Genomic DNA, 20490 nt, shown 5'->3' with positions numbered 1-20490 from the left:
GCGCCTCACGGCCAGTGAAACGTTATAATACTGCTCTTATCGCAACCGTGAATTGTAATACTTGCGGATTGCACAATATCGCGCATCTTGTCGCTTCATTAGCCGCGAATTAATTGGAAAATCCTTCCTCTTTCTCCGTATTTTACCGCGATAACCCCCGTCCCGTGCTCTATTTAGTTTTAAATCACGGAAAACCCGGCACGGTCTTTCCGATTGTGTCGTCGTGTCGGCCTTTCTCTGCAAATAATCGAGTTTTCTTGAACGAGACGACGAGATTTTTACTCAAACAAATAATAATACTTCGTATGGGTATATATTGTTTCTATGGAACAAATTTTAGTCAAATAAATGGAAATACGAAATCTAGAGAAGCCTCTTTCTCCGTGCAGCGACTTTTGTGCGGTCCCGGATGAATCCGAGTGATTTCTACTCGCATCGATGCATACCAGGTTAGTCCGGATGTCGCCGGTAGAGGAACGAAGGTCGGACGTGGATCGGAAAGATTTTTCCCAACGAAATTCCTCGTCACTCGTGGTGTGTGTTCGATCGTAAAAGCGCGGTCGTGCAAGGTTTTTGCTAAAAATTGCACACTTTCTCCCGGTGAAAGACACAATGCTTCTCGCGTGGTACGTAAAAGCAAAACGACTGAACGCTCGCCCTGCCCATTCCGGATCTCGTCGACGTCATTAAAAAGCGTTCCATTTTCCCTTTTCTTATATCGACGTGCGATGACGACGTCGTTAAGTCAGTCGACACGCTCACTTTCACCGCCCACGCATTAATTTTCTATTCTACCAGACGCGCATTTACGCGGGGCGATGATTCACTGTCTCTCGCGCCTTTACCTCTAAAAGAAGCGTAAAATCATTGCGAGCGGAGAAAGACTAATAATTAGAGCGTGAAACGGGCATCCTTCGAGATGCGTAAATGCGTACAGCAAACAATTTCAAATATTATCAGAAAAGACCGGACCCTTGTAAAATCCTCTTTAATGTTTCGGTAAAATTTTAATTGCACTTGCAATCACGTCTGCTCGCGTTACGATTCGCTTTTCTCTGCTTACTTCCAGTTTTCCTCGATGAATATTATTTCCCATTTCTTCGCATTTATTGTCTATTCAGCCTCCTGTTTAATATATTACACGTCGATAAAGAGAATAATACTGAACCCGGCTTATGAAATGTTTGTTAAAGATGATCGTAAAAGAAGCAGTTCTCTGATGGAAAGTATTATTTTCCACATGTACAAACGAACTTTCCTCTTAGAATTTTGTATTGTTAAGAAATTGTACGTCGATTAAATAATCCGTACATGAAGGAGACGAGACATCCTGTTTACGCTATGCATTATTAATCCGGGTGTGAGTCAGTGAAAGGACAATTCGTAGTTGTTTTCATACCGTCATCGCGCATGACAATATCTATAAGCAGAACTACTCCCTACTTTCACTTTTCACTTTTATCGCTCCGCGTCCTGCAAGTCAACGACATGCCGGACATCCCGGATGTTAGGAATGACGTCAATGAACGGTTACGAAACTATTTCTCGAAACATGACACGGATCTCTGATGGGGAGAACCTCCGGTTGGAATTTACGAGACGAACGAATCGATTAATAATTAACATTAATTGATGATCTGCTTCGAGCGTGCGCGCAGTATTCGCGGAAAAGTCTTCCGCCGAATTGGTTTCGTAACGCAACGTTGCGTTCGACGCCGATATTCCGCGCACACAGAGGAAAAATATCATTCCACTGTTGGGAAAAGCGATTATTCAGTTGAATTTCTCCGCTCGAAAGAAAGCTTTGGCGAGGAAAATTTCGTTGACACGCGCCCGTCGAATGTTTCATCACTGCGGTCTGAAATTTAGATTTCCCTGCACCGAGAAAAACGCTTCTTCAAATTTAATAAATTTAATAATTTTAATAAGCAAACCGGAGTTTTGTTTCAAATTAATATTCCCGATCGAAGTACTAAACTTATTAGGATTCAGGATATATTTTGAACTAATTCGACGCTCATAATGAAATTATGATATATACATATATATATATATATATATATCTGCGGGTAAGCACAAACTTATGAAATAACTCGGAACAGGTAACATTTGCGCTTGAATTTAGCATGTATTTCCCCCGTACGCGGGGGGAGGGGGGGGGGAGAAAATTTATAGAAATGCGTGAATCTCTTCCGCTCGCAATTTTTCTCATTACAAAGTTCGAGATGAGTTTCCGCGTATTGAGGGGGGCGTCGGCGTATTGCCGGTGCGCGTTTATGCGATACTTCGCGAAATACATTCAAGGAACAATCGGTGTTGCCTCGAGAAGGTCCGCGCGCGCGCGCGATCGACGCGCTTTTTTTTCCTCTCGGGAAGATCGAATCCCTCCGACAACGGCTCGGATACGCTCCTGGGCTCTGCTCACTTTCACCGGCTGCACATCCTGCGCATCCGGAGTGGTCGAGATTCTACAGGTAAATAGGATAACAGACGCGACGGGTACACGAGCGAGCGAGCGAGCGCTCTTCTTTCAACGCCTTTCATTCAAGATCGCGTTTAAGTGGAGCTCGCCTTTATGCAAGATTATAAGAAGAAATAGCCGAGGACGAGTGAAGATTGCGCGCTCGCTCGGGATTATTAAATTCTTCTGCCTTTTCAGTCGCGTTACACTTACCGTGCTTCGGATTNGGGGGGGGGGGGGGAGGTTCCGGGCGGTCGCCTTATTGTGGATCGACGCTCGCCCGAGGAAATAGACTATTAATCTCACCTTTTATCATTTACGCCGCATCGATCGATCGTTATCGCACTCTATCCGCGAGACGCGAAAACTTTTCATCGCACGCGAAACCGGGTAATTAAGGAACAACGCTCCCGAGAATATTCCCCGTGATTGTGTTTCGGTGTCGAGGAAGCCGGCGCGATAATAAGAATGTGTATCCCGGCGCAAAAAAGCCGGCATATCCCGAAACGACGCGTCTCTCGCTCAGGTTTGAATCTCGAAGTTTCACCCGTTCTCTTTCCCCCCGACGTTGATTTCGAGAAAGATTCGGCCGACCGCCGCCGATTCGGCCGCCGCGGGAACATCTACTCCACGAGTTCGCAGTCCGGTGAAACTCACGACGATATAATTACATTCCTCCCGTGACGGGCGAATAAACACTTTAGCATCGCGCCGCTACAACCGCCATCATTACAATGATTACAGTATTTTCTTCCGAGCATTATACACGAATAAGCTTATGAATAACCCAATAGGGCGCGCAAAAATTCGCGCACTTGAACGTCCTGCACCTCCTCTTTTTTCCTTATTCTTTCTTTTTTTTTTTTTCTTACGTATCGCTCTTGAAATTCTGCATCACTCTGCCGAAATTTCCAAGCAAATTATCTCTCTTTCGAAGAGCAGGAGGAGTCTTCACGCAGCCCTCGTCCTCGAAAATATTAACGGCACCATGAACAAAATCAGGTTACGCATATTACTTTTTTGGACAAAACGAATTTGTTCCCATATATTTGCATATTTTACTTCAAATATTTGCGTATTTTGCAAATCCGCCAGCAAACTGGCAAAATGCCATGCTATTGTTTAATTTTGCATAACCCCAAACGCTTACAGCGGGATCAAATGTTAAATAATGAGCGAAACACTCAAGCGCACATATATTCGTATTATAAAGTTCAAAAAAATTCACGGATAATTAGAAAAAATACAAAAGAGGTAAGTCAAAAATGACCCATTCGGGTGTCGGGGGGGATTGCAAAATTTCCAGTGCTAAGCCTCTTCCACCCAAATAAAGTACACAAGTAAAATATTCTTTAAATAAATCATCCGAGTGAAATATATTTACTCGATCCAGAATAGAATAAAATTTACCGGATCCAAGTAAATATTTGCTAGAAGGAGGAGGAATATTGGAGTAATTAATTACTCGAGGCTTCCTTTTCTCTTCCTTTCTACGTAGCCACTCAAATCGCACGGTATTTTACCCGAGCTTCCCAGCAGACGTTGCAAGTGTGTGGCGGCCACCTTTTGCACTCTCCCGCCATAAGTTCCGCAATGCGATCGGATCGGAGTAGATTCGCCGACAATAGCATCGCAGTTGGCTTTCCCCGCGATGGAATTCGAGCCGCATCGATACTGCGCGAGGGCGGGCGGGGGAAGGGAATCGCATCTAGCACTCCGCGGCTTTTGCGAAGTGTATCCGGAATCGATTGGCGCCCGGCATTCGCAAACAGGATATTCGCCCGCCGACTGTTAGATTCGTTCTGCCCCGCGTGTCCATCAATTTGTACGGGCCATAATCGCTCGGGCAAATTCCGTTCGCGCGCATTACCGCATCGCGCACCACGCGTGATACGCCCGCCGATGATGATATCTTTCCCGGGCTTTTGCGCCACGGGATAATTGCGCCCGGCGGATTTGCAACGCGCTTGATCGTGTGTACTTTCGAATTAAGTATCTCTTTACGCCCGCTCGCTGTATCGCGATTCTCATTCCCGCGGCACCGCTCCCCCTCGGAGATCCTTCCAACTGGTTTCCACCGGCCGCCGATCTTCCGTCGTCACGGGCGCCCGGGCGGAATCTTTCTCGGATAAAAACGCGCCGTCGATAATGTTTCCAACGGCACGCGTAATCGGGGCGAATCCGCTTGAAATTCGATCGGCGATATCATTGATATACTTAATATTTTCATTACCGGAACAATGCGGTAGCTTCGACGATATTTGCCATTGTATCAAGAAGATTCACTCCAATTACGCTGCTGTTGGGAATTTTATCGACTCGGTTTCTTTTTCTCCTTTCCTGTGCGTCATATCATTTCCCCCGATCGCGAGTGCGTTTATTTGGAAAACTGAGAACGGTAATAAGAAACAACAGACCGAGCGTATGCAAAGCTGCTCGACGGGAGTATCTGCGCCGCGCGGCGGCGGTATCTCGCTCGAAAAACGACGTTCGAGCGTCGGGGGGAATCAATTGAAAGTTCCCGGGAATGCGTTAATTCGCATCATNCCCCCCCCCCCCCGAGTCGAGCGACGAACATCTCGGTACGAGACCGGTAGCTAATTACCGGCGCATTGTTACCGCCGGTACCAACAACCGTCTGAATCACGGTGACTCGCGAAATCTGAATCAGCCCGGCCAGCGAAGAGGACGCTCTGATTCCTCAAGCAATCAGAACATGGCGATCGGCGTTCTCTGGCCCTGAACAGGTTACGATCGGGTGGCAGAGCGAGAGAGAGAGAGAGAGAAAGGGAGAAAGAGACTCGGCTGCAAGTCGAGCTGCAATTTCGATCCGGGGATCCTCCGGAATGGCGGATACCGAGGCGCACGTAAACCTGAAAAATCGAACGTCGACGACATCGTCGGCGACGTCGTCGGGCGCGAGGTTTGTAATCGGTGAAACGTAACCCCGCTTATCCCTCGAGAAATGATAATAACGCGCCGGAAGCAGGGAGAAAGAGAGGAAGAAACTGGCGGAGGTACTTTTTACCGGGGCTGGAGGCACCGAATTCTCTCTCTTTCTCTCTCAGGTGATGCGTCGGATGTACTCGCAGGTATTTTACAGCCTCGCGAGAGCCGGTTGCCCGCGGATTATCGACCTGATGGCGAGCGGTGCACGCTTCGTACACATGGTTTATGGATCGTGGCCCATACTCGGATGCTCGGCGGATACTCGGCCAATGGAACGTTCCGAATAATACTTTTAGTTATACCGCCGGGGCCGATTAACAAAAATCAGGACGAGAGCGTTCTCAGTCGGCGACGACGGCGCGATTGTTAATGTCGCAGCCGAGTGATCGCGCGCCTCGCCTGATGATCGATTCCGGCTGAGAGATCGAGCTTGCGAAAGCTCACCGACTCGGATTAGAATACGGATTAGAGTCCGGACCACACTTTCTGATCGAAAGTGGCGTCTGGTTTGTCACCAGCGATGCTCCCGGGCGCAGTCGTAAAAACTAATTAACTCGGGCGGAACGGCCGAGAGATACCGCTGTCGCGCGGGAACGGTCACGGGGAGCTGCATTTTTAATTTAATTTGCTCTCAAAGCCGCCAGGCTGGGGGATTAATTTACTACCGCGTCCATTTGTTACCGAGCTCGGTGTAATCGCCTCGTAATCCGCGCGAAGATCGCGGATAAAGCTATCACGAATTGGCGATCGCGGCGATCAACACTCGGCGTCAAGTCGTCGTGTCGAGACGCGGACTCTCTCTCTCTCTCTCTCTCTCTCTCTTTGAAGGTAGTTTGCCGGGCGATTTCGGTCACGTCGTAGAGCGCTCGTCACGCTCCTCGTAGACGCGCGCGCGATCGCCGGCACATCCGAGAGGGCCGCCGGTTCTCGCGTGAACGCACGAGCGGCACGAGGAGAAAGTTTCTCGAAGCCAGGAAGTGAAGTAGGCCACGACTTTGACCGCTCGCAAGGTCCATACTCCCGTGGCATGCCACTTCGTAGTGTCTCATTCCTTCTCCCATGCGCCTGCACACACCACGGCGCGCGTGTGCGTGCGGATACGTACGTCTCGCCGTGATCATCCGGCGGTATGCGGCTCATCGGCAGACTTCCACCGTCGCGCAATATTCTCTACAGGGTGGCCCAGAAAAGGTGGAAATCAGGGAGTACGGACGGTATTCTTTGAACAGCGCCGACTTTCCCCCGGAGAAAAATTTCAGCCCGGCCCGGCCGCGGTAGATTTCGGCCGCTTTCCATCTAGCGATTTATATCAAACGAGGATAGCCTTGCCGAGGACGCAGGAGTCTTAAACACGTTCTTTTTAAGGTTTTTAGATCGCAAACCGTAGAAAGTCCACCGCAGAAGATAGAAGGTATCCTTATGTTATAATACTTCCCCCTAATAATATAGGATTTAAAATTTCATCACGATTCAGCGGGCGAAATAATATTCGAAAGACGCGTGAAAAAAGCGATATCCTCCAACATCGATGCCTTTCTAATTCACATATCGATATATCGGTGTTACGTATTTCGATTCGTAGCGATACGAAGTATCGATACTACTACGCGGCTCCTTGCGCTTAAAAACGCAAATAACTAACGAGATTTTAATTAGCGTGCAAAAGTTTCCATTCCACTCGACTCGGCTGTTTCGTGAGCGGGAACTTCATTTGCAGCTTAATTATCGATTAGATGTCAGCGCGCGTCGCTCCACGTCCGCGTTGGCGTTACGAAAAATCGCGCGGTGTTCGTCAGCCTCGCGCTCGCTTCGCGTAATCAAAAGAAAATGTTTTCGGGTATCTCGGAATTGCACGGCGGCGATGCTAGGCTGCGGCGCGGCTGCGGCGGAAGGAGGGAAATTTATGCCCCGGCGCAACGATGATAATGTATTCTATTACGATTTTAATTGAAACAAATTGAAGCCGCACGGTGGTCATAAGCGAAGGGAGGGGGGCAAGCGTTGCCATTGAATCCGTGATAAACGGAGCCCTTTTATCGAAATTATTTATTATAGCGCGCCGCGCTGCGCCGCGGCGATGAGCCGCATAAATAACGCGCAATCGTAAAACCGGGGGAGAGAAAGTATTTCATACCTTCTGCGCTAATATCGCGGCATAAAGCATACTTAAATTCGAGTTAAAGCTCTCTGCAGTTCGCTCACGATGATTCCATTTCCGGAAGAAAAGAGCGCGACACACGAGTAACATTTGTTCGATCCAAGTGAAGCACGGTCACTCCGATGTCCCTTGGAAAATATTTACTACAAGTGGAAATAAAATTTACCGTATAGACAATGTGATGTTTCCTTCGTATAATTAAACGTATACTCGTTACATGTTAAAACAATTGCGACAAGTATTGAGTTCATAATGCTGAGAGTATCGCGGAACTTTAATTTTAGAGAATATTTAATGGGCAAAAGAATCAAAGTTTAAAACACTAAGTTTCTCCGGTGAAAAAGAAATGTTACGTAATTCTAGTAAGTCCCTTAAATTTAGAACAACATTACATACGACAATTCATTTACAAGTTAAAGTATCACTGCGTTCGAGGAAATATTTACTCTATAAGCGATCAAGATATATTTAAATTGACAAAAATATTGCTTGATTTAAGAGACTGAAAAACAGGTAAATACGTTTACTTGCTTCTAGCACTGTTTTCTTCTGCGCGCTCGCGTCACCTTGTTACTCATATGTATTACTTTTTGTTTTCCCTTCATTTCATTCCTTTCATTCCATCTAAAGTGTTTGTATTTGAATCGAGGATAATCGAACGGCAGCAAAAGTCAGTTCGATGTACGACAGAGATTAATTGGATCGACAGAGACAGAGAGGTGATTAAATAGTTCACAACGCGAGAGAAATTCCAATAATTTAATTAGCATGCAGACGATGATTACGTTGCCGGTCATACTCGAGCGTGTATTGAGGATTAAACGTCCATTGATCTTGCAGAATTAGTCCTTTCTATGTGCTCTGTTGATCTCTCTGACGGTACGATATCATGCCGGCATAAGTGATAAATAATATCATGTCAGTGCGCTCCAATTGCAGTCGTCACACATATTCCCTCATTTTGCATCAAGGATTTTTAATAATATATGATTATTCACAGAAAATGCGCTAGAATCCAATAATTACCTCTTTCTCAGCCTCTTAAATCAAGGAATATTTTTATCAATCTAATCGGCCTAATCTTATTTTAATAGTTTGTAGTAAATACTTGCTCGAACGTGCAATAATGCCTGAATTTAATAAATGAATGTAATTAATGAACTACTGAATGTAAGTGTAAAATCGTTCTTCGTTTAAGAGAATTTGTTTTTTAATTATACTTATATAAAGTGAAGTAATAACTATTACCACTTTGATTGAACCATCGAGACTTTCGAAATATAAGAAGAGGAGAAAAATGTATCTAATAAAAATTGTATATGTGTATACTGATATCAACGATTATCAGTCCCAGACGTCTTCTACAAATGTAAACTTTCGTCATTTTCGTCTTGAATGAAGTCGTTAATAAAATATTTTTATTTCTCGAAAATATTCAAGGTGGTAATAGTTATTGCCGCATGTTGCATGTAAAATACACATACATACATAGTTACACGTATAATATAATTAATAATGATCTGAAAGAGAGATGTACAATTCATAATTATACAAACACTGCAGGAGACGTTAATTAAAAGCTTCTTTTTTCACCGCACACAATATTCACGCAGGATGACGGGATATTTCCCCGTCCGCCAGGCTTCCCCCGTAATATTACGCAAGGTAGGAGCGCGACAAAAGGAACAGGGGTTGTTCAAGTAATCGTATGAGCGAGCTTCTTACGTCATCCGCGCGCGTCGCAGCGTTTCTACTGTATCGACGCAGAAACGTGTAAAGATAAGTCGTCTCCGCGAGACTCCGAGACCTGCCCGTGAAATACCGTTTTCAAACACGACAATCGGAGATTACGCACGTCGCTTCCCGACTGGGTCAAGGTTGTTTTTCAACCTGGTTCGGACGTTCGTAGAGAGTACAGCCGTCCTTCTTCTTCTCTCTCTCTCTCTCTCTCGCGCGCGCGCGCGCCCGCGTCCGCCTTTTGCGCGCGATTATATCTAAATTTAGTCACCCACGAAGCGAGTTCACGAGCGAGAATAATAATATTTTGTTTATCTCAATTAAGTCCGCGGCATGAAAAAAAACCGGCTTTCTCGCGAACCGCTCGCGGCGCGGAGGATTTTTCTCACATCGACGCACCTCGACACATTTCTCCCGCATTCTCCCTCTTTGTATCGATCGTTGAGTCAAAAGCGACGAGTCCGCTTTATTTCCCTCCCGACCTCTCTTCTCACAAGCGACAATGAAGCCCGATCTGAGACACATATATATTCGTCATTACCAATAATGACTTGTGTTTCCCCGTTAAGTAGCAGCTTTTATCGACTTTCTCTTTACGAGTATTTCGAAAAAAGAAAAATAAACAAATAAGTATTTGCTGTCTTCGTCGGCGGTTATTTATGACTCGACTCTGCATAAATAGATATCCTCTGGTCCAGTATGTACATAACGTTTCGCATATGGCACGTGATAAAAAAAGAAATAGGCGGAAGAAGGAGAGAAGCGGTAGCCGTGAGAGGGGATTTGAAAAACCACTCACATCGTACCCAGTGACGTACAGTTTACACATTGTTAAAATCGCCGAATGGATCGGCGAAATCTATGCACTGAGAAGAAGATCTCTTCAAATTTCATCAATTTTATTTAACCCCAACAAATTCCACCATCGGCCCGCTCCAAAGAAACTAATGAGTCGAATGTCTCTCGACCGATAAGTACGATCGTTAGATTTTTCAACGAATATGTATCTTAAATTAAAAAAAATGCGTTCGAAACAGAAGATAATACCCTAATAAGAAAATTATTCGTTTCATTTCACGTATTCATCGTGGCCGGATAATATTTTATTCGGTTGAGAAATATTATTTCAAATAACAGCGTTCTTTCTGCTGAATAATCGAGCTTTCTTGAATGAGACAGTGAAATTTTTGCCCCGAACAAGCGCATTTCGCATACGTTGTTTCTATGAAAGAAATTTCAGCCGGGTAAAGAGAGATGCTAAATCTAAAGAGACCCTTTTCTCTGTGTGCGTAACGGGAAGTCCTGGGCGCTCGAGCGAAGGAAGAGCAGCTATCTTTACAGCCAATTGTACGTGCTACTGTGCCGGGATGCCCGCTTGCCAGGATGGTTAATTGCAACCTGCCGCGGCTGCTTTGTTGCCCGGTTCGGCTGATAAATACCGTCCTATTTTCCGGCCGCGCTTCGCCGCGTGCGAGGCAGGCGTTAAGGTATCACCGGTATCGCCTCGGCTGCCTTTTCGCTACCTGGCCGTCCCTGCGCCGAAATCAATCATGCTGAATGCGCTTGTCTCGTGTTACGCCGAAACTGCAACAAGCCCCGTCGGCGCTAAACTATGCAAGATAACGCGCGCCGCCGAACTTGAAACCTTCCATTCTACAAAGTAGAAGAAGCTAAAATAGCAAAACAACTTCTGTTTCAATTCTAATAATATCATTTACCCCTACTCTGATCCCGACGACGTCCGAAATTTCCGTATTCGCTACTCTATCGTCAAAATCAGTCGTTCAAAGTAGCGTTAAAGCCATCGATTAGCGCATCCGCGGAATAGGATACTTACATCAGCGCGGTCGATGTAATTAAACGAATGCGCTAATTCGCGAAATATTCGTCGTAATTAGACGCATCGCGTTTGGGCTCGCGAGTTCGGGGGAGTTCCATCGTATTACCGTTCCGTAATCATCGCGTTGTCACATCCGCTCTCTGTATCAGTTCGTCCGTAAATTACGACGCACCGGTGGCATCTCGCCGGCGCTGATTGCAATTAAACGTTCGGTCGCTTCGCGAAAAAGAAAAGAGAGGAGAGAAACACGCAAATAACGTCGACATGCGAGGAGAGACGAGAGGGACATCACGTACAGCTTGTAGCAATGATGATTGGAAAATCAGTGTTACGGTAAACGCACGTAAAATAGGATAAACGCGAGCGAGGAAGAAGCGCGTCCCGCGCGTTAAGAAGCGTGTTCGATTCACGAATCGGTCACGCCTCGCCGCCCAGATCGATCGGCCGATCAGCATCGCGCGATCGGCCATACTTTCTCCGCGGACACTTGCCAGAAAATCGACGGTATCTGGTTATCGCCCGGCGATCTGGATCTTCATCATTCACTTAATAACAAGAGGTAAAAGAGGGAGAGCGACGGTCGACTTTTTCGAATCGACTCGGCTCGGACACGCTGCTGTAATTTGTACGCTATTTCACGAATTTCGCGCGTACCGTCCGCAGCCGGAAGCTGAATGCGCGACAATGTGAACGAGATAACACGATATTCCGCATTTACCAAAAATTTCAACGACAGATTAATTCGNGAGGGGGAGGGTGGGGGGGGGGGTAGTTCCGGACTCAATTCGATTCAATTTAACGTCCATAACTCTCCGGACGTTAAACGGTACACAGAGATCAAGGTTTCTTTAGATTTAATATTTCGATTTATTTGACCGACATTTGCCTCGCAGAAACAACGCATGCTTGTGCGAAATATCATTTGTTTGAGTAAGAATTTTATCGTCTCATTCAAGAAAACTCTATTATCCAACCGAAAGACTCTATCATTTGAAAGAATATCCTTCAACCAAATGAAATATTACTCGGTCGCGATAAATATGTGAGATGATGCAAATAATTTCCCCGTAAGAAAATTGTCTTTCGAATAAATTTGTCACTTAAGATAGTTAGTTTCCTCTTAGCATGCCGACGATGAAATTTCTCCGGATGCGGTGAAATTCGTTAGATCTGAAGAAACCTTTTCCCCAGAGCGGGCGGAAAATTCGACGACGCCGGGGAGCCGCGATAATAAGTCGTATAGACGTGGCGAGCGGGCGAGCGAGCGTAAAAAAAAGCGGAGCCGAGAGGCGTGCAAAGCGTCAGGACGCAGCACCTGTTAGAGCCGCGCGGCGCGGGAAAGGGCTCGAAATAAGACGACTCGCGCAACACTTATGTGATTACGTCTCCGCGCGCGCGCGCGTCCTCCTTTTCTCCTCTCTCGCGTGGCGTGGTATAGTTGGCAACACTAGTTAACGCTCACGCACTTGCATCGACGATCGGCCACCGTGAGTGATAATCGCGGAGTAGGTCACCGGAACAGCGCCTTTAGCAATCTGCGTTCTTCGCCACCTTTGCGCCACGTTCGCGCACGCACGCACGCACACGCGCTCCTTGAGTGACGCGCGCGCTCGCTGCAATCTTAGATCGCGCGCAACCGTAGAAAAGAGATATTAATTACACAGTGTGTGTGTGTGGGGCCAAAGGCAATTTTCCACGTCCAGTCCGAAGAGAGAGATGAGTTATCTCGAGGCCGAAAGCGTCGCGACATACGGCCTTAAACGTCGCCTTAAATGGCGACCGTTCGATTGAAAAAAAAAAAAAAGCGCGCACGCGTGTAATAAAATCGCGCCGAATACCGATACGTCGTTCTGCTCTGCCGCATTTTATCCTCGGGAAAAAATGTTAAAAATTTCGAAATATCGCGCCGCCGCCGCCGCGCGATGTTTCGGTTATGAGGAATTTCGCGTGTAATCTGCGCGCGATCATATGACGATCCTGCAACGAGGATCGTTGAGGTTCGACGGTGATTTAAAAGGTAGAAAGGGACCTTATTTTCTTTTTCGAAATATTTGTCACACAGAGTAGCCGGAGGGGTAGGAAGGGGGAGGGGGGGTATCGCAGAGAGCATGGATCTACATTTCAGCGCACGTGCGACGCATTTCTATTTTGCGCTTCAAAGCATTTATGGTTTTTTTCACTATCTTTTTGTTTGTTCGCTTTTTTTTTTCGTTATTTTTTTTTTACGTACAACATATGTTTTTATCAAAAGCCCTCGGCGGTCGTATACGCCACATTTTAACACATTTCTGCATTTGACATATTGGCGTTCACCGATGCTGTTTGCACCAGGCAGAGTTGCCGGTGTCGAACATGAGAAGTCAAAACTAGGGACGTTGCGGTGCCATGGAAATATCGATACTAATATTGAAATGGGTATCTAATTTAGGGAATCAATGCCAAGATTAATGATACCAATGTCCGTACAAAAGTATCGATACCGATTCTGACGTCGAAATTTGGAAAAGCTTCCTTTTTAGGACGCTTTTCTTTTACTTCGGCAATCAACGAGTGACCTCTCAAATTAACGTGACATTAGAAATAGATATCGGAAAGATATCGAAACAAAGTAGCACTGACACGGATATCGAGGGGAAATATCGATCGAGGGTGACACCCGGTGTTGAAAGAAAAATATCCACGCCCAGTGCTGTATGTACCAGTAGTATCCGCAACGTCCTTAGTCAAAACTTTGGCGCGATCGTTTGAAAGGACCTCACACCATCAACGAGCGCTCGGCTTCAGATTACACCGTTCCGTCGCTCCGAGCGGAGAGAAACTTGCTTCTCTTGTTCGCGCAACGTGCAGTCGCAACGTGGGCGCGTCATTAACGCGATCTCTCCGATTGTAATTAACCTCCGTCTGCGGGGAGGATAAATACGGGCGATTGTTAGGAAACTTAAGGAGAGAACAGAGCGCGCGGTAAAAACCGAGCCAGGAAGTCACTCGTACGATGGGAAGAAACGTGGCAAGCTGCCTTCGAAGCAGGAAATGCTCGCACGCTACATAACTTCGCGCATTTGGGGAGAGGAATTCGAACACACACACACACACATACACACACATCGTGTTACTCAGCTTGGCGGTAATCTGAACGTTCCAATTGTGTCATACATTATCTCGCGAGAGAATCACATTCCTCCCGCGTCATTTCTCGTTCGCAACGAGCGATTGTTGCACCTCCGAGTGTCGCGCCTCTAAAAATGTCGTATCACCCGGCAACGATTATTTCTTATTCCTCGTACCGGCTCTCGTAGCGGCGATACACTTCGCTCGCTTTTACTCCATACGGCGGGCCGAAAACTCAACGAATAAAAAGCCAGGAGGCCGNGGGGGGGGGGGGGGAGAGGAAAGAAAGTACTTCCGTAAATAAGTGGAGCCGGCTGATTTGTTCTCGCTCTTCTCCGAGAAGAAGCCGGATAAGCCAGCTCTCAAGCCGTTCGGCTGAATCCGTGACTCTCGCTCGTTTATCCCCCGCTTAATTAGCGGACGCGTTACCGAGCGAGCGCCGCCGCCGCCGCCGCTGCGAAATTCGACGGGCCGCGAAGAAATGGATCAACGTAATGGCCGCGGACTGAAATTAGTGTGAACCATTAACTAACAGATTAATGCAAGTCGAAAATTGCGGGAGTAATTATCGACTAATTAGCGAGCACTGTACGCCAGCACGTAACTCATTACGTATAGCGCGATGCGGCATTATCGTGACGCAATAAGTATCGCGCGTAATCAACGCGCGAAAAAAGAAAAGTCTCGTCGTCGTCCAGCCTCATTCGTATATCGTCACACTCGAGAAATCTTTTATTTAGGAAGAATTCCTTTACCGGGAGAGAGAAAGAGAGAGAGAGAGAGAGAGAGAGAACGTTCTTGCCAGATCTTCCCTGAGAGACGTTACACTCCGCTCTCCGCGAAGATTTAGAAGGGACCGGGGATAAAAGTCACACGGAGAGGGGGAGTTGGTTGTCATAAAGCTTATATCTCTCGCTTGATAAATAAAAGAGCATATTCCACTCTGCAGTATATATTACGAGTGTCGTGTCAGTTGGGTGTACGAAGTCGCTCGTGGTTAACATATTGCATCCCCCGGGATAATTTTTCATATGTAATTATATATAGAACATATCCATATATAAAAATATATAATTAGGTATATATATGATATATATTTATATATAATCACATATAACTGTACTATCACTTCATATATGATTATGTATCATTATATTTAATTATACAGGGTGTCCTAGATCAACATGGACAAACTTAGCGAAGGCATTGCCAACAGATTCAGCTGGACAATAAAAAATCCTCTACCATTTTTGCAAACACGCAGAATTTTTAGTTCCTAATTATTGAAACCGCCCATATATAGAGGCCGTTTTAATTAATAATTTAAAAATTTATACATGGTTATTCGCAAAATGGTAAAGGACTTTTTTTGATTCAAAATTGCCTACAAGTACACGGTAACTGTTATAACGACAGGTTCGAAGCTCACTATATTAATATCTATCGCTAGGTACAACAGCTGTCGTATATTTGTTTATAATACTGCATATAAAGCTAATATGTTTTCTAAAAACTGAAGGATGTAGTTACATATAAATTCTCACGATATTGTAAAATACTTTTTAATCATTGTGCATTGTGTAAAATAAATCCCAACAAACAAGCCCCGGTATCCCCGTTGAATTAAAATTAAGCGGTTTGCTGAATTTTATGAAAAAAAAAAGCAGGGAGGGGAAAAAAGCGACCAACGGAGCAGCCAGAAGTATTAAGTCCGGCGATGAAGAATAACCGGAAAAGACGGATATTAAAGGAAAACAACGTTGCAGCGGAAGGGTGGAGTCATGGTGAGAGGCGCCGAAATAACGTAGAAAGTTGCGAGCGTAAAACTTGCCCTCCGTAAAGGAGTTGGAAAGTCAAGCCGCTATTTTTAACATGACACAATATGCGGAGATATGAAATCCGCGGGCGGCTTCGTACGAACGAGCGGACGAACGAGCGAGCGAACGAGCGAACGAACGAACGAACGGTAACACAGCGTGCACGTTGATTCTGTTGAAGCTGTCGATACACAGAGTACAGGGGGTGAGTATTCAGCGCCTCGGGATATCTCAGGTGTATGGAAAATTTTACAGGGAGTATCGCGGCAAATTGCCTATACGCTATGTCGCAACGTGAAACTCGTCACCTCGCGTCGCGCAATCATAATTAAAGCCCGAATTCGCGACCGACGATATCTCGAAGTAGCGGAAGTACAAAAGATTCCATTAATGCAGTTCCCTGCACTGTATGAGAGGAAAATTTCAAGAAATAAAAAATATTTATTCGGCATTAGTAACATATCTGCTTGCGCCGATATACTTCTTTTACGCTGAAAATAAAATGATCAGATTAGAAAAGATTTTTTTTTATCTGTAACTCCTCACGAAAGCAATTGTATGTTCTATTTAAATAAAAGTACTTGAAGATTCGTGTATATTACAATTATAATTTATATCATCAGTGCCCACTGAATAAAAGTATTTCAAAATATTTTCTACCCTCAATGTGTGTAGGCGCGATGACGCCGGAGATTTCGCAGTCAGGTGCGCCCAAATATTCACCCATTACGACTGCTGATTATTCGGTGAATCGGCAATGACGCTCCAAAGCAGCAGTCACTGATTGAAAATGTTCAATGCCACTGTACTCAGAGAATGGATCTGCATTAATGGAGTCTTTTTTACGTCGTGGGAGTTTTCTTAGCCTTGCTCCGTTATCGGGAAGCTCGGTTAAACCGAGCTGAGCGCGGAGTCGTTACATTTCTTCCTCTTCGCGCGTTTCGAGTATCGGCGACACGCACGCACGCACATCTCGGGAGAAGGAAGGATATTACGTAACGAAGTGATACAATTCTTAATAACCCCGCCGTGTTGGGAAGCCAATCGGTCGTTTGCGCGCTCGAAGCGCTGGGAAAAGCGTGTGTACGACAAGGCGCATTACGAGAGGAGTGCGACGACCGGGGATCGAAGACCAGGTTAGATTAAGGCAACGGGGTCGCGTGCCGGCAGCAAGTGCGGAACAGTTGCGTATGTAAATGCTGGAAGATCGCTTCCGACGTCTATCGATCACGAAGCGGTGGGAGAGATTATTTTCGACGCGACGGCGACAAGCGACGATGTCGCTGCACGAGAAGCGAGTAACTCCGTAACACGAAACGCGTTTCTCCGCCTTTCCTTTCTTCCTCCTTCTTTCTGCTTTTCTCTAATTGCGTAGCGCATCCGAGCAGCCGGGCGCAAACCATCGACGTCACCATCGGACACGCGGATGTGATCGGCACCCTATAAGCGCGTAATATTATTGAATATTAAATAACACGCATCTTCTGAAAATATTAGACGTAATATTTTCGTAATATCCTAGTAATATCGATTAATATTAAGTAATTCCTCTGGAATATTAATAGACGGTTATATGTCCATTCCTGATGATATTAAAAAAATTATATTATTTAATGTCACTGTAATATTATACATTTTTTAAATATCGAATTCTATGTATATATATATAATATATATAATTGTAGCTTTTTATCTCGAATGTATTGCAATACTAATTGTTTTATCATATAAATAAAGTCGGAAGAATTTTCTGTAAAAATACGTTTTATACTAAAAAAAATTGTACATATATATATGATATATTCGCGGAAGCCACCGGTTCGGTCGCGAAATAACTCCGCTCCGCGGGACGAACCGATGACCCGGCACCTTGAAAATCTCCGAAATGGCAGAAGGTGGAGAACAGAAGATTACGAGCGGCGGGATTCACGAAACCTCGTCGTTTTTCCAAGCGGGCCGCCGATAACGGCAGTGTCGCGGCGGGATACGCGGATGCGGCGCGAAACCAAAAAAACGAACGGATGACACAACCGATCGTTAATCACACCGATCGACGACGAGTCGCGCCGCCGCTCACAGCGGTCTATTAAAATGTGGAAGCGTATAATCGGCCCGGTTCGCAGCCGGTTGGGATTCGCGCGCGCGATGGGCAGTCTCCGGCGATTAGGATCAGGTGCGAAGTGTGTTAAGCATCTTCGGAGAACGTCGGTTCCGAACGGACGACAGAATGCACGTGCTGAAGGAACCGCCGCCTGGGAGTACGCACGCGCAACCCCGGCTATTTTATTTATTTACCGGAGAAACTCACGCTGAGAGGGGGGGGATCGCATTCGAATCACGCCGGGCGCGGATTCGCGCGACAATTAACCCGTTTCGAGGTGAAGCACGAGGTAAATGTTAAAGCGAAAGAGAGAAGGGAGCGGAATACAGATCCCGCGGGCGGATGTCTCCGTTTGACTTTCTAAAGACGCGGAGTTCCTCGTTCCGACGAACGTTCCGGGCGGTCCCGAGCGATTCTAATTGGACATTTGGCGTCACGTAAACGCTCGATCGCGGGAATATCTTAATGGCCCCGGAACTGGATCAATCAGTCTGAGAGAGGGAGGGGAGAGAGGGGTGGTCGAGGCAAAGGGAACGTCGTCATGCCTTCGCATGCGGAGCACATCCGGACGTTTAAAATGCGCCGATCGACCGAGAGAGAAACGCATTTTCCCGTAACGCTGAATAATCAAATGCTTCTCGAGTTTCGGGACTTTCCCGGAACAATGATCGCAAATACATGGGGGGAAAAACGTGAAACATGTGGTATGGGAAATCAATGTGTCATATTTTCTCGGTTGGAGCGCCACAGAAAAGTAAGAAGCTGGCCATCTCCGACTTCTTCCTGACTGGTCCTTTATTTGATAAAAAATGACGGACCTGAGAATTGTCAAGTAAATGGATTTGTAACTATTTGTATTTTGCAACTGTATTTATAACTAAATGTTATTTTAAGGTAGAAAGTAAATAATAATAAGACATATAATGAAAAAATTAATTTTTAAGAAATTAAAAATCTATATATATATATTTAGGTTGTTCTGTGAACCGAAATAGCCGAGTTTACTGGTCTGTCAACCGACATGCTTGAACTTTGCTATGAAATATTATCTCACAAAATACTGTTGAAGCTACCATGTCCGATTTTTCCTTGTTTTTCTTGTTTGCTTAAGATAATCGGAAAGGAAAGATCAGAGGAAGCCTTTCTACATAATAAAAATTTACAAGATTAAAGATAACATGTAAGGATACATATAATAGATATATAAAACAATATAATTCCATTGCTTTTTTTCCTGATAGGTATCACGGATATGTCGGTTTTGGGGTCTACTTTCACGAAGCGTCGTTTCCCCAACTTTCTACAAAGCACTTATTTACACGACAATATGTAATAATTTTCAAAAAGCCGCAATGTGTTTTGACGGAGAAACGTTGCCGCTTCGCATCCAACCGCGTACATTTTAATTCTACACCTTCAACAGAGGGGGATTTAGGGCCTAAAAATAAAAATGGTACGTTGATCTTGATGTTTGGTCTCTCTGATATGATCTAAATACATAGGCGTATTCTGGACTCTCTTTTATCGATAAAAGCGCCTCTAAAAGTGACGTGGAAACCGGCCTAAGAATATCGAAACCTCTGACAGCACATTATATCGACGTTAAATTAAACGACACGATATCATTTTTTTCGTATAGACATATGTGATCGCATATGTAACCACATATATAAACAAAACTCACATATGATTTTATATAATTACATACAGTCATATATAATCATTATTTCCGGGGGCCGTAAATAAGGAGGTCACTGATCAAATTAACGATACAGTCACGAAAAAGTGAAATCGTCGTCACTTGAGTACCATCGAACGACATCATTTCGATTTTCTATAAATGATTACCTCTCGATCTTGACGTCATCACCTGACTTTTATATGACTTCTGCTCCCTGCTTGGGGGGGGGGCTTCTTTTCCCCTCTGTGCCATCCGGGGAGGGAAACGCAGGCTCAAGGACGGCACAGCAGGACGAACGAGCGCGGAACAGCTCGGATAAGGCGTCGTTATTGCGACAACACGCGAGTACCGTCGCGACGGATCGGATGTCGCGGTGCACGACAGTGCCGCTCGAACAGCCGTGTCCCGCGCTCGACGAAAAAGCACGAGGCGCCGCGAGGATGTCGCCTGCGACGCAGATTTCGAACCGTGACTTCGAGGGAGGGGGAGCGCGCGAGACGCGAGAATAGCCGTTCGAGGGAGCTGAAATAACTACCCGCTGATTGCGTAACAAACAAGATCGCAGGCGCGCGCGCGCGTCGCACCGTCAGCGCCGCGATTCAAATCGGCCGCCGCGCGCCGTGCGCCAATCGCGAGAC

The 20490-nt window shown here is 45.7% G+C and overlaps 1 protein-coding gene across 3 annotated transcripts in view; it reads right to left on the bottom strand.

The window, feature by feature from the left end:
* Positions 1 to 20490, bottom strand: part of LOC106748197 — a 63771-nt gene that overhangs the window by 42743 nt on the left and 538 nt on the right. The window contains exons 1-2 of one of the 3 annotated variants that reach the window (XR_001374724.1): positions 20020 to 20356; positions 18877 to 19609 (exon numbers count right to left, since the gene is read on the bottom strand). The exons of 1 other annotated variant lie outside the window; for it this stretch is intronic. The gene's annotated coding sequence lies outside the window, so the exon portion shown is untranslated. Of the gene's footprint in view, positions 1 to 18876; positions 19610 to 20019; positions 20410 to 20490 lie in introns of those variants that run through there. One more of the 3 variants, XM_014626484.1, reaches the window with a different exon arrangement.

The sequence above is a fragment of the Dinoponera quadriceps genome, unplaced genomic scaffold (assembly GCF_001313825.1).
Source record: "Dinoponera quadriceps isolate SergipeBrazil2010 unplaced genomic scaffold, ASM131382v1 scaffold2600, whole genome shotgun sequence".
In the NCBI taxonomy this organism is placed as follows: Eukaryota; Metazoa; Arthropoda; class Insecta; order Hymenoptera; family Formicidae; genus Dinoponera; species Dinoponera quadriceps.
The sequence above is the reverse complement of the archived record's forward strand: the minus strand, read 5'-3'. Positions and strand labels throughout refer to the sequence as shown.